General features: G+C 44.1%; 1 protein-coding gene across 3 annotated transcripts in view; it reads right to left on the reverse strand.

Annotated features, from left to right (window-relative positions):
- The window catches only part of LOC144492972 (chloride intracellular channel protein 2-like), a 50,434-nt gene extending 38,139 nt beyond the window's left edge, over positions 1–12,295 (reverse strand). For 2 of the 3 annotated variants that reach the window (XR_013497657.1, XM_078211701.1), the window contains exon 1: positions 1,816–1,945. The gene's annotated coding sequence lies outside the window, so the exon portion shown is untranslated. Of the gene's footprint in view, positions 1–1,815; positions 1,946–12,176 lie in introns of those variants that run through there. The other variant, XM_078211702.1, reaches the window with a different exon arrangement.
- Between the last annotated feature and the right edge of the window lie 784 nt (positions 12,296–13,079).

Raw genomic sequence — 13,079 nt, forward strand, 5'->3', positions numbered from 1 at the left:
ATTCAGCCCATCTGCAGCCAAATGCCTTCGAAGGAAGTGTTTTCCTCCCAGGCGGATCAATCCAATGGTTCCAACATTAGTAGTGTGCTCTCTTTTTGTGATAGCCTCTCCTTCTCCCTTAACCCGAGAAGGCTGTCGGCTGCCTTCCCCTTCAGTTGTTCTGCTTGAGTGTGCTGTACATAGTGTCCATTCACCATCCCTAATTGAATGTCCATAGATGTGTGGGTTGGGTTGGGTTGATTAGCCATGCTAAATTGACCCTTTAGCATCAGGAGGGTTAGCAGGGTAAATACGTGGCATTATGGGGGTAGGATCTGGGTGGGATTGCTGTTGGTGCAGGCTTGATGGGCCAACTGGCCTCTTTCTTCACTGTAGGGATTCTACGATTCTATGAGTGGCACTCTTAGCATGGTTTCTCAATTGGCCTCGGGGAATATTGCACCCGATCTCCTGCCATTTTGCTATTCTGGATTTCAACCAGCTGGATTCTAATCCAGAATCTATTCCAATAATGGGATCAACAGGCTAGCAATAAAATTCAGCCTGGGATGTCCCTCAGCAAAGGGAGAAGGTTCCTAAAACAAAATGGTGCATTTAATAATTATGAATTTATTTTCGAAACTTGAAAGAAGGTTCTAATTTCAATGCTCCATTGTAATTAATGCTTTTGACTTTCCCACAATCACCACTACAATCAATCCTCTGTAACATAGCAAAAGGTGCAGGACAAATGACAAGGTTGTTTTTAATCTACTTACTGAACTGGTAAATTGCTTCACACAGGGTTCACCAAGAGCACATCCTAATCGCTATGGAGATACTTTGAAGGCAGGTGAAGATTTATTTGGCGATTACCTCACATGACTTTGACATTGACTTTTCCATGAGATTCTTATTCCTCCAGGTTCTGATGGAAGGTTACTGACCTGAAACATTGGGTGGGATTTTACGGCCTCGCTCGGGGAGACCAGAAATTCTCGCCCGAGATCAACGGAGATTTCCGTTGTCAGACCCTCACCCACGTCGATTCCGTGGTGGGCGAGGTGGCAGAGTTCCAGCCATTAACTCTGTTTCTCTCTCTACAGGTGCTGCCTGACCTGCTGAACATTCTTCGCATTTTCTATTTTTATTTCATCCACTAACATTGTGCACTGTCTACAGGATGACCTGTGCAACTTCACAAGGCTGCTTTGGCACCACCTCCTGAACCTGTGACCTCCATCACAAAGAAGGACAATTAGGAGCAGATGCACAGGAAGATGATCACATCCAAGTTCCTCTTCAATTTGCACACTAACAGGAATTGGAAATATATCACTGTACCCTAGTTGTCACAGGGGTCAAAATGTTGTGAACGTAACCCAGTCCATCAAGCAAACCAGCCTTCCATCCATTGACTCTGTCTACACTTTTGAAAAGGAGCCGGCATAATCAAGGAACCTACGCACTCTGGACATACTCTCTTCCACCTTATTCTGTCAGAAAAAAGATACAAAAGTCTGAGATCACATGCCAACCGACTCAAGAACAGCTTCTTCCCTGCCGCCATTAGACTTTTGAATGGAACTACCATATATTAAGCTGATCGTTCTCTACGCCCTATCAATGACTGTAACATTAAATTCTGCACCCTCTCTTTTCCTTCTCCCCTATGTACTCTATGAACGATATGCTTTGTCTGTATAGCCCGCAAGAAACAATACTTTTCACTGTATCCCAATACATGTGACAATAATAAATCAAATAAAACTCATAAAACTCCAGCATTTTAGGAGCACTTTAACACAGAGACAACAATCCAAAAAGATGACTCACCATCAACCTTCTCAAGGCCAACAAGAGATGGGCAAGAAATGCAGTGGTGCCAGAGATGCCCAAAGGTATTTTCTTATTTAAAATTGGTTACTGTAATATCTAGTTTGAAAGTCTGGAAGCATTTAACAGATCTAAGGAGCCAAGTAGAACATACCAATCAGGGGAGTCAATCAACAAAATGAGCTGGTGGCCCCTCCCAGCAAGACAAACAATGGAAACAATGATGACAAGGGACTCTGGGATTTAGCAACAGGAAAATGGAAACTCTGATAAAGAAATCTTAGAAAACCAGAGGAAGTATAATTCCTATAATTTGGAAGATGTTTTGTGAAAACATGCATATCAAAAACTTTACAACTACAAATACATACTTCATTAATATTTGAATTATATAGTATTTATAGTGCAAAAATAAGCCATTTAATCTAATTCATTTTTATTTTAAAGTAAAGTTTATTAGTCACAGATAGGCTTACATTAACACTGCAATGAAGTTACTATGAAAATCCCCTAGTCGCCACACTCCGGCGCCTGTTCAGGCACACTGAGGGAGAATTTAGCATGGCCGACGCACCTAATCAGCACGCCTTTCAGACTGTGGGAGGAAACTGGAGCACCCAGAGGAAACCCACTCAGACACGAGGAGAACGTGCAATCTCCACACAGACAGTGACCCGAGCCGGGAATCGAACCCTGGTCCCTGGTGCTGTGAGGCAGCAGTGCTAACCACTGTGCCAGCGTGCCACCCTTTCAATTTCAATTCATGTACACATCCATTCTGCAATTTTAGATTTCAAATGAGCCTCCTCCCATTCCACTTCATCTCACCCCATCAACATATCCTTCTATTCTTTTTCCTCTCAAGCATTCATCTAATTTCCTAATTTAAATGGCTCCTTGTTATTTGTCTCAACTACTCCATTTGGTAGAAAGTTCCACATTCTAACCACTCTCTGGGAAAAAATAATTTCTCCTGAATCCTTTATTGGATCCATCTTATATTTATCACCCATAGACTTGGACTTCCTCGCTGGTGGAAACATCTCGAATTTAATCTACCAAAACTCTTTGTTATTTTAATGTGCTCTAATAAGTGATTTCTCAGCAGATCCCGTTTGTTTTTCCCTGCTCGCTTAATTTCTGGTTTCGTGCATGTAAATTGTTTTTGGGCTTCCTTCAGTATCTCTGCATCATCGGAACGCAGGAACAATGAAATCTGCTCATTCCTGGGGCTAAAAATTGGGGTGCTCTGGTTTTTGCGCCTGGGGATTGTGATTTGTCAGAACCACGCAATTGTTGTGTGCCCACCTCATCTACATGATTATATCAACAGCCCAAACAACTCCAGTACTATTTCTCTGCCCTCCTGTTCAACAACAACTCATATAGCGCCGTTGATGTAATGAAATGTCCCAAGCAATGTTCCTTCCAATTTTTTCCACCTACTTGTGGAATGAAGTTTGTTCTGTGTACCAATATCAAGGTGGTGTGCTGATGTGCTGCACCTGTAGAAACAAAAAACTTATATAGAACATATTACCTGGTCTAACCTATGTGTGACTCAAGACACACAGCAATGTAGTTGACACTTAACTTCCTTTGGTCCAACAATCTATTCATTTGCTGCACCATCACCTTCTCAAGGACAGTTAATGACAGGTGGTAAATGCTGGCTTTACCCTGGCATATGCCCTGTTTGCTGTTTGTGAACAGATCTCCCACTCACCTGACGAAGGAGCAGCGCTCTGAAAGCTAGTGGCATTTACGACCAAATAAACCTGTTGGGCTTTAACCTGGTGTTGTGAGACTTCTTACTGTAATATTCCTAATGCCATTCATATTTCAGCTTCTCATGTTGAGTAATGCATTGTTTTTGCTGAAGGGTGGTTGTGTATTGTGCCTGATGTTTAATGGTTATCTGCAATGGGGGAGAAGGATGCCCCTTATTACCAAATTGAAATGATGGAATAAAGTTTACCTTCCCCTCCACCCCACCCCTGTAGCCACCTCCCCCACCCCCACCAACACCCACATCCATAAAAGAAAACAAAATAAAAGTATATACACCAAGAAAAGAAAATATCTCAGTCAACCAGGCAAATCTTACTTAATTCACCTTGTTGTCTTTGGTTGTAGGCATAAGAAGTAACAAGTAAATAAATAGCGTTTTCTGGCAGCCATTTGATTCTGTACTGCAATGCCTGAGAGAGCTGGAACAACATCTGAAAGGAACACAAATGTATCTTCTGGATTTTATTGTTTCTGTGGGGTTCATTGTGCACAGCCTGAAGTTGGATAAAGCCATTAGTTTTTCTGAAAAGAAAATAAGCTGAACTCCCTCAAATAAAAGCGTCCAACTGTGACAGTTACACAACAGAAGCGGACCTGCAAAGTTCCACTGATGTCACCAGTCTGGGCTGAATTTTCTGATCTCGGCCACTGACATTAGTTGGGAAAACTTATAGAATAGAGAGGAGGAAAGTCAGCCAAATTCCCCATCTGTAAGCGGTACAGAGACAGGAATAGGCTGATCTGAACACTTCTGAATCATGGGTCCCATCACTTGCATTCGGTTCCAGCCTGGCCTTCCTGCTCAGGGTTTTTTCCAGAGTCACTTCTCCGCCCAGCAACCCTTGACCTGTCAGCCTGGAATTCCCCACGGACACTCTGTGGTGGTAGGTTCTGAGACCTCAGGTGGCCCCTCACTTTCCAACCTTCAGGATATACCTGCTCCTCCCTCTGTTAAACCTTGCTGCTTCTCCAATCAAAGCTACACTTTTCTACCCTCATGTTTTTCCACCAGTCAGAGCCCTCCTATACTCGGAAGTTCCTCCGAGCATACTAGCATTTCCTGCTCTCTCTCTCTCTCTCCCTCTGCTTCTCTCTCCAGAGGTTTGAGCTCTGCCATTTGGAATCCAGCTTTACCCTTCCACTGCTTGAGTTCACTGCTTTGCGCAATCTTTCATAATGTGCAGGGCACTCTGAATAGCTGCCCGCTGTGCACACTCGCATCTTAAAGAGAACATAGGTCCCAAGATACTTCACAGGGGAATGATAAAACAAAGTTTGACACTGAACCACGTAAAGAGATATTAGGCTAAATGACCAAACCTTTGGCCAACGACTTAGGTTGGAAGAGGTTTCTTAAGGGAACAGGGAGATAGAGAGGCAGAGAGATGCAGGGTTGGTATTTCAGAACTTGGGACCCAGGTAACTGAATCCAAAGCCGCCAATGGTAAAGAGGTTGTGATTGGAAATGCACAAGAGGCTGGAATTAGAGGAGCACAGATATCTCAGAGAATTGTGGGGTTGGAGGCAATTCCACAAATCGGGAAGGACAAAATCAAGGAAGGATTTGAAAAGAAGAATGCAAATTTTAAAATCAGGACGTTGCTTGAACTGGGAGTTAACTAAGTCACCAAACACGTGAGGTGTTAAGGCACGGGCAGCAGTGTTTTGGATGATCTCATGTTTAGTCAAGTTTCCTGTGGCCTTTGTACCCAGTAGGAGACCCTGGTAACATTGTTGCTGATCACCTGGTACAACCAGCTGCTTTCCTTAAAGGAACAATGTCCTAGTTCAGTGGGGACCAGAAAGCCCTCAAGTGCCAATTTCAAAAGGGAGGTTAAAGAGGTCAACGTCTCAACTTTGGATGCAAGAATCTGGCTGCAATGCCATAAGATCACATGGTGCTCAAGGTCAGTGAATGTATATTCACATGAGATCTCCTAACTGCCACACAATGAGTCTCACACACTTCTCAATTCACCATGCCCCCATCACTCACCCATCAGCCCTGGCACTCACGACTCATCTATACTGGAAGTGGGGGGAGGGGAGGGATCAGAGGTCTTCGGGGCTGGGAGCCGGAAGTTAGGAGGTTTGGGGATAGAAGGCTCAGAGATTGGAGGGATCAGAAGTCAGTGAGGGGTTGGAGGTCATGGATGGGGAATCAGAGGTCGGGGTTAGCAGTCTGGGATGCTGAGATAGAATGCTGAGGGGGGGCCAGACACCAGGATGGAGTGGGGGAGAAGTCATGTAAGAGTTCAAATCAGATTGGAGGGTTTGTGTTGGAGGGAGGTTCAGGTTGGAGTGTCGGGGTTCCAGTCAGGTCAGAGGGTTGTGTTGGGTCAGGGTTGAGAGTCAGGCTCACGGATTGGGTGGAGGGGGGTGTAGTCCTATGCAGGTGGGGTTAGAGGTGGCATGAACCCATGAGGAGTTTGGGAGTGGTGAGGAGAGGGTGATTTATCATGGGTGGGGTTCTCTGTGGGTTCGAGTGTGAGTGACCTGTGTGGGGCTCAGTCTGGTTATTTAAAATAGTTACACAGAAATTAGAAGAGGTTTTGTTTCTTCTAACTTTTTCTAAGCAACAATTAGCATAGTCCTGACAGAACCATCCAAAGTTAGTGATTGAAATCACTTTGTCAGATGGTTGCCAGCAGACCATGATTGTCCAGGGGAAGCGAGTGCTTCGGGACAATTGCTGCGTAAACTCTTATCCAAGAGGAATTCATCAGTACAACACTAGGGTACCCGTAAGTCCACTGATGGACAGCCAGGAAGTTGAGGGCCAATAACATTTATCCCTATCTCTTGCAGAACAAAGTGGCACACAGTTGAAAATGGCAGAGTAGTTTAAAGTTTATTTTATTTATTAGTGTCACAAGTAGGCTTACATTAACACTGTAATGAGCTTACTGTGAAAATCCCCTAGTCGCCACACTCTGGCGCCTGTTTGGGTACATTGAGGGAGAATTTACCATGGTCAATGCACCTAATCAGTATGTCTTTCAGACTGTGGGAGGAAACCGGAGCACTCGGAGGAAAACCACGCAGACACGGGGAGAATGTGCAGCCTCTGCACAGACAGCGACCCAAACCAGGAATCAAACCCGGGTCCCTGGCATTGTGGGGCAGTAGTGTTAACCACTGTGCCACCGTGTTACACCAAATAGAACAGGCAGGTCATTGATTAGGCAGCTGAAGATAGTTAGGCCTAGAAGATGAGTGGCCGCCAATAATCACAGTCATTTTCCTTGATGCTAGGTATCATAGAAATCATAGAAATCATAGAAACCCTACAGTGCAGAAGGAGGCCATTCGGCCCATCGAGTCTGCACCGACCACAATCCCACCCAGGCCCTACCCCCACATATTTTACCCGCTAATCCCTCTAACCTACACATCCCAGAACTCTAAGGGGCAATTTGTTAACCTGGCCAATCAACCTAACCCGCACATCTTTGGACTGTGGGAGGAAACCGGAGCACCCGGAGGAAACCCACGCAGACACGAGGAGAATGTGCAAACTCCACACAGACAGTGACCCGAGCCGGGAATCGAACCCGGGACCCTGGAGCTGTGAAGCAGCAGTGCTAACCACTGTGCTACCGTGCCGCCCTATGATATAGGTATGATATAGGTTCCTCTCTAACCAGTGGAAGCTTTTCTGATTGCCATTGTTTCAATTTTACAAAGGCTCCATGATACCACACTTGGTCAAATGCTGCCTTGATGTCAAGGACAGTCACTCCCATCTTACCTCTGGAATGCAGTCATTTTATCCATGTTTCGACCATGGTCAATGATATCTGGAGCTAAATGGTCCAAACTGAGTGTCGCTGAGCAGATCCTTGGTGCCACTTGATAACACCAACACATTCCATCACTTTGCTGATGATTGGAAGAAGCTAGTGGGATGTAATTGCAGTAAGAAGTCTCACAACGCCAGATTAAAGTCCAACAGGTTTATTTGGCAGCACAAGCTTTCGGAGCACTGCCCCTTCATCAGACTCACTTGATTAAGGGGCAGTGCTCCGAAAGCTTATGCTGCCAAATAAACCTGTTGGACTTTAACCTGGGGTTGTGAGACTTCTTACTGTGCTTACCCCAGTCCAACGCCAGCATCTCCACATCAGGGCTGTAGTTGGCCAGATTGAATTTGTCCTGATTTGAATATGCCTTCAGGACATACCCACAGGTAATAGTGGTGCATAGACTGATTTACAATGAAACATAAGAAACTTGATCAATGGGCAGGGAGGGGAATACCAGCCAGTATACTGACCATCCAATTAGAGATTGATTACTCTGCATTTGCTGATAGGCTCATTTGTATTTGTTGAGCCTATCAGTAGGCAATGCAGGGAAATCAGACTCCAATTGGTGTGTCTGAAAGAACAGGAAAACACTGGTCCGAACCATATGAATGATTAACCTGAAGTTTGCACATGAGGAATGAAAAGAGGAGACTGGGCGAGGAGGGACTCATGATGTGGAGATGCCGGCGTTGGACTGGGGTGAACACTGAGGCAGAGGTTGTTGACGTTTTACCGTTTTTATGACTTGACCCAGGGCTGAGGGTAGGCCAGCAACAGCGAGGCTCAAGGCCCTAAGTCCAGTCTTAGCCACAAGGAGATGCTGAGTGAGGCAGGGGGTTGCCTTTACGGCGTGCAAGGAAGTGAGATTGTAAGAATGGGAAGGGATGGGGGAATTGGGGAAGAGTGTGAGGGTGGGGGGGGGGAGAAGAGTGTGTGAGGGGATTAGTCAGGGTTGCAGACTTGCAGGAGGGGTAGTTTGTGATGGAGTTGAGGATACACGGGGAGGAAGAGTTTGTGATGGGGTTGGGGAAACACGGGGAAGAAGAGTTTGTGAGTTTGTGAGGGGGGAATGGACAGGAGAAGAGTATAGTGAGTGTTGTTTTGGAGTCACAGCTTTGTAGTTAAACGATGAATCCAATTTTTGCAGAACTTGAATTGAAGCTGCTAAAAATGTGGGATTGATGTAATCTCACCAACTGTAGCAAAACATCCCTACTTTATATTCCAATTTCTTGCAACGAATGGCAACATTTCTTTGCCTTCCTAATCACTTGGTGTACCTGCATACCAGCTTTTTGTGATTCATGTACAAGGACACCCAGACTCCTCTGCAGTGTAGGGTTCTACAATCTTTCTCTATTTTCCTGACACACTTGCATTTTACACTTATTTACAGGAAAGTTTGCTTTCCTATAAATCTGTACATAACTGTCTCTCGTTCACTAGTTTTTAATTTATAAAATTTACAAGCATATCATTGAAAGAAAGATACAAAAGCTTTAACTGCTAATTAAACACCCCATGATGCATACCCAAGTTTACACGCTCACCCAGCTCACTGACTAACTTTAAATTGTTTTTTCTTTTACTAACCCACTCACAGAGCTTCCTCCCTGTCTGTCTCTCCCTTTCTGAACTGGTCCAGTAAGGCAAAGTGACGTAAACTGGGTGCTCCAGTTTATTTGAAGTACAGCTGGTTAACAAAGGAAATCAAAATCTACCCATATCTCCAAATTGCATCGTTCTGCCAAACATGCACAGGATGCCCTAGATAATGGTTGAGTCGCCTGGTAACTGTCTCCAAGGTAATATCTCAGAAGCCTGGTCAATTTCTACTTCAGTTTTCCTGGAAATGTAAGGATGACACTCCAAATCAGATGGTGGAAATAGACTACTGTTCAGCTAATAGCTGCTGAAATAATCTAATTGTCATCACGTTGTGACAGTCTCCAGTGAAATCAGTGAACAAGTAAGTTGAACATGAATGTAATTTGCGTATTACTGTCTCCCGGACACATCTGTAACAATTACATCTCTTGCTTCCTGAGTTGTTGAATATCAAACACATTGATTTTGTTTCTTTAGGCAAATGTGGTTTTCATCCCAGAGGTATCATGATGAAAATAAAAGGCCAAAGAAAACAAGATAGAACTGTATTACGTTGAAATTCAGTGACTATTGTCATACAGACATATGCAGCAGATATTTTGTATTCACAAAAAGCAACAGGAGCAAAGGCCAGTCAATCTAGTCCAAGAGTCTTGGTTAAAGGAACAATGTTGACCTGGAAAATGGAGCTACTTCTGCTCTTCACATGGCATAGCAGGCTGGCATGGTGGCATAGTGGAGAGCACTGCTGCCTCATGGCGCCAGGGTTCAATTCTGGCCTTGGGTGACTGTGAGGAGTTTGTACGTTCTCCCCATATCTGCGTGGGGTTTCCTCTGGGTGCTCTGGTTTCCTCCCACAGTTCAAAGATGTGCAGGTTAGGTAGATTGGCCATTCTAAATTACCCCTTAGCGTTCCAAGATGTGTAAATTACATGGGGTTACAGGAAAGGGGCCTAGGTGGGATCCTCTGTCAGAAAGTTGGTGCAGACTCGATGGGCCAAATGGTTTCCTTCTGCACTGCAGGAGTTCTATGATTTGATGACATAGTACCCTGAATCCTAAAATTATTCTTTCACTACCAACAAGGCTGGTTAGCAGTAATTATGAACTTTGTACATTGTTAAAAACCCAATTACACTTCATTCAAGTGCTTATTTAAGTGCTTTATAGTAGGAATAAAAGAAAGAGACAAAGTTCTCATCAATGCAACAACTTCCCAATGATTGTAGTCTGTGTGGGGCTCAATATCACATTCTCTAGAGTGTCATTGAAAGCAACTTTTGGATTTCCTCACCTAACTGCGCATGTTCAGACTCCAGAAGTTGTTGTCAGTATCAGAGGAGTAATAGTAGCAAATGCTAATGTTTTTACCATCGCTACAACTGAAAAATCTGGGCCTTAGAAATAGAAGGAGTTTACATACATTTGGCAAGAAAGCACATCCATTTGTGGTGACAATGGGGTATCCACCTTGATGCGCCCAAGGCCAAGCTCAATGCCATCTCATACAAAGCAATGTGCTTGATGAGTACCTTACCCACCAGATTAAATGTCCACTGCTTGCACTACCCTGCCATGCTGATGTGTGCACTATCTCCAAGATACACTGCAGCAACTCACCAAGGCTTCATCGGCAGTGCATTCCAAATCTTAACCACCAGCACCTAGAAGGACAAGGGCATTTGGTGCATGGGAACACCATCATTTCCAATTTTTCTTTGGTCACACACTATTCTGATTTTAACATTTATTGCCGATGATCACTGGGCCAAAGGCCGGGAGCTCCCTACCTAAAGGGCAATGAGGGATGACTTTTACAACAATAATAACAGCCAACAGCAAATTAAATTTTTACTACACCTTTAACAGAGTAAAATGTTCTGTGATGCTTCACTGGAGCAATATCAAACAAAATTTGACACTGAGCCACTTAAGATGATATAAAGACAGAGGGCCAAAAGCTTGGTCAAAGAGGCAGGCTTTGAGGCGCTTTTTATATTCGTTCATGGGATGTGGACATCGCTGGCTGGGCCAGCATTTGTTGCTCGTCCCTTGAACTGAATGGCTTGCTAGGCTATTCCAGAAGGCAATTGAGAGTCAACCACATTGCTCTGGGTCTGAAGTCACATTCAGGCCAGACAGGGTGAGGATGGCAGATTTCCTTCCCTGAAGGATCTTAGTGAACCAGATGGGTTTTTACGACAATCGACAATGGTTTCCTGGTCATCATTAGACTTTTAATTCCAGCTTTTTTATTGAATTTCAATTTCAATTTCTACCGTGGTTGAAATTTGAATGGCTTAAAGGAGGAGACAGAGAAAGAGAGAGAGAGAGGTAGAGGAGTTTAGGGAGGAAATTGCTGAGCGCAGGGCTGAGGCAGCTGAATGCACAACCAGCAAAAGACTGAAGGAATTCAGGAATGAGCAAGAAGCTAGAATAGGAGGAGTGCAGATACCTGGGAGGGTGTAGGGCTGGAGGAGATTATAGCAATAAGGAGAGCTGTCAGCCAATCTGAATGGCCAACAGCTCTCTGGGCCATCCAGGCACAGCGCAGCAGTGGCCGGAGGAGGTATTGCAGCTCTGTGCCTGAGACTAAGGGCGGGATTTTCCGGCCGCGCTCACCCCAAGACCGGAAAATCCCATCCGAGGTCAATGGGCCTTTGCTATGATTCCCGTGGTGGGCAGGATGAGAAAATTCCACCCCAAATCTTGGGACTATAATTCTGGTAAATGCCAGAGCTCCTGGGTGGGTTTGGGAGGGGGGAGATGCCCTGGGGTTCACCAGGGGAGCAATTCAGAGGGTAGGCTGCAAGTGCCTGAGGGGAGGGCATCTCCAATCTGGTGAGGCCTTCCAATTGAGGCCCTTCCCTGCTATCCCTCCCCATCTGTGCTCGAGGGTGAGAACTTATTTTGTTTCCCACCCTTTGGGCATCTGCCAAAATTGAAGATGGATGGGTGACGGGGAGGGTGGGAGATGTGTAAAGTCAAGCAATACATTTGCATTCACGTTGGTGGTGATCTGGCTGAAATAGCTAAGGGTGTACTCTTTAGAAAATGATCTGTTCTGTTTATGCAACATTTCTTGGAAATAGGTATCCAAGGAAATGAATAAGGGAATTTCAACATCCTTTTAAAAGCAAAACATATACTTACAGGATGACTTGATAAGGAGATAGTCAAGTCAACACATCTATGGGATGTAATTTTCTTTGTGAAATTCGGCTCAACTGTCAAGCAAAACCACAAACAAATTTAAGTACATTATGTTGATCAAAAGTACAGAGGCAAGTTCATGCAAACTGAAATGATCTCATATTGAACTACTCATTTAATTGGCCACACCAAAGTGATCTGGCTTCCTCATGCACTGCATTTTCTTGGAACTGTGTAAAGGAATTTTGTGTATAATTGAATGAATTGCAGTACTGAGGGAATGAACAGTGTGTTTCCTGCTGATAAGTATGTAGCCAAAATATATAGTCATTCATTCTGTGTGTATCTGCCATGGATATGAAACACTGTATGCAATTTATATAACAAATATTGTCCACAATTTCAGTTAAATGAAAATCGCTGGTCGCTTTTTTTTAGTCATATGACCAAGGATTAATATCAACCCAATGAAACTAAACATAGAATGCATAGATGTCAGCATCTAACAGAAAAAATAATTGCAGAACTAAAACACTTTAATAATTTCATTGGCAGTTAGCTGTAAAATTAGTGGCAAAGCGGTTATCTCACTGTAGTAAACTACAGGCCCGGGTCAGGGAGCATGAGTTCAAATCCCACCTGGCAGCTAGGATATTTAAATTCAGCTTTAGTTATCCCTGAACTAACATCAATTAAGTAAGAAGTTTAACAACACCAGGTTAAAGTCCAACAGGGTTATTTGGTAGCAAAAGCCACACAAGCTTTCGGAGCTCCAAGCCCCTTCTTCAGGTGAGTGGGAATTCTGTTCACAAACAGGGCATATAAAGACACAGACTCAATTTACATGAATAATGGTTGGAATGCGAATACTTACAGCTAATCAAGTCTTTAAGATACAAACAA

Source organism: Mustelus asterias, chromosome 4 (assembly GCF_964213995.1).
Source record: "Mustelus asterias chromosome 4, sMusAst1.hap1.1, whole genome shotgun sequence".
NCBI lineage: Eukaryota > Metazoa > Chordata > Chondrichthyes > Carcharhiniformes > Triakidae > Mustelus > Mustelus asterias.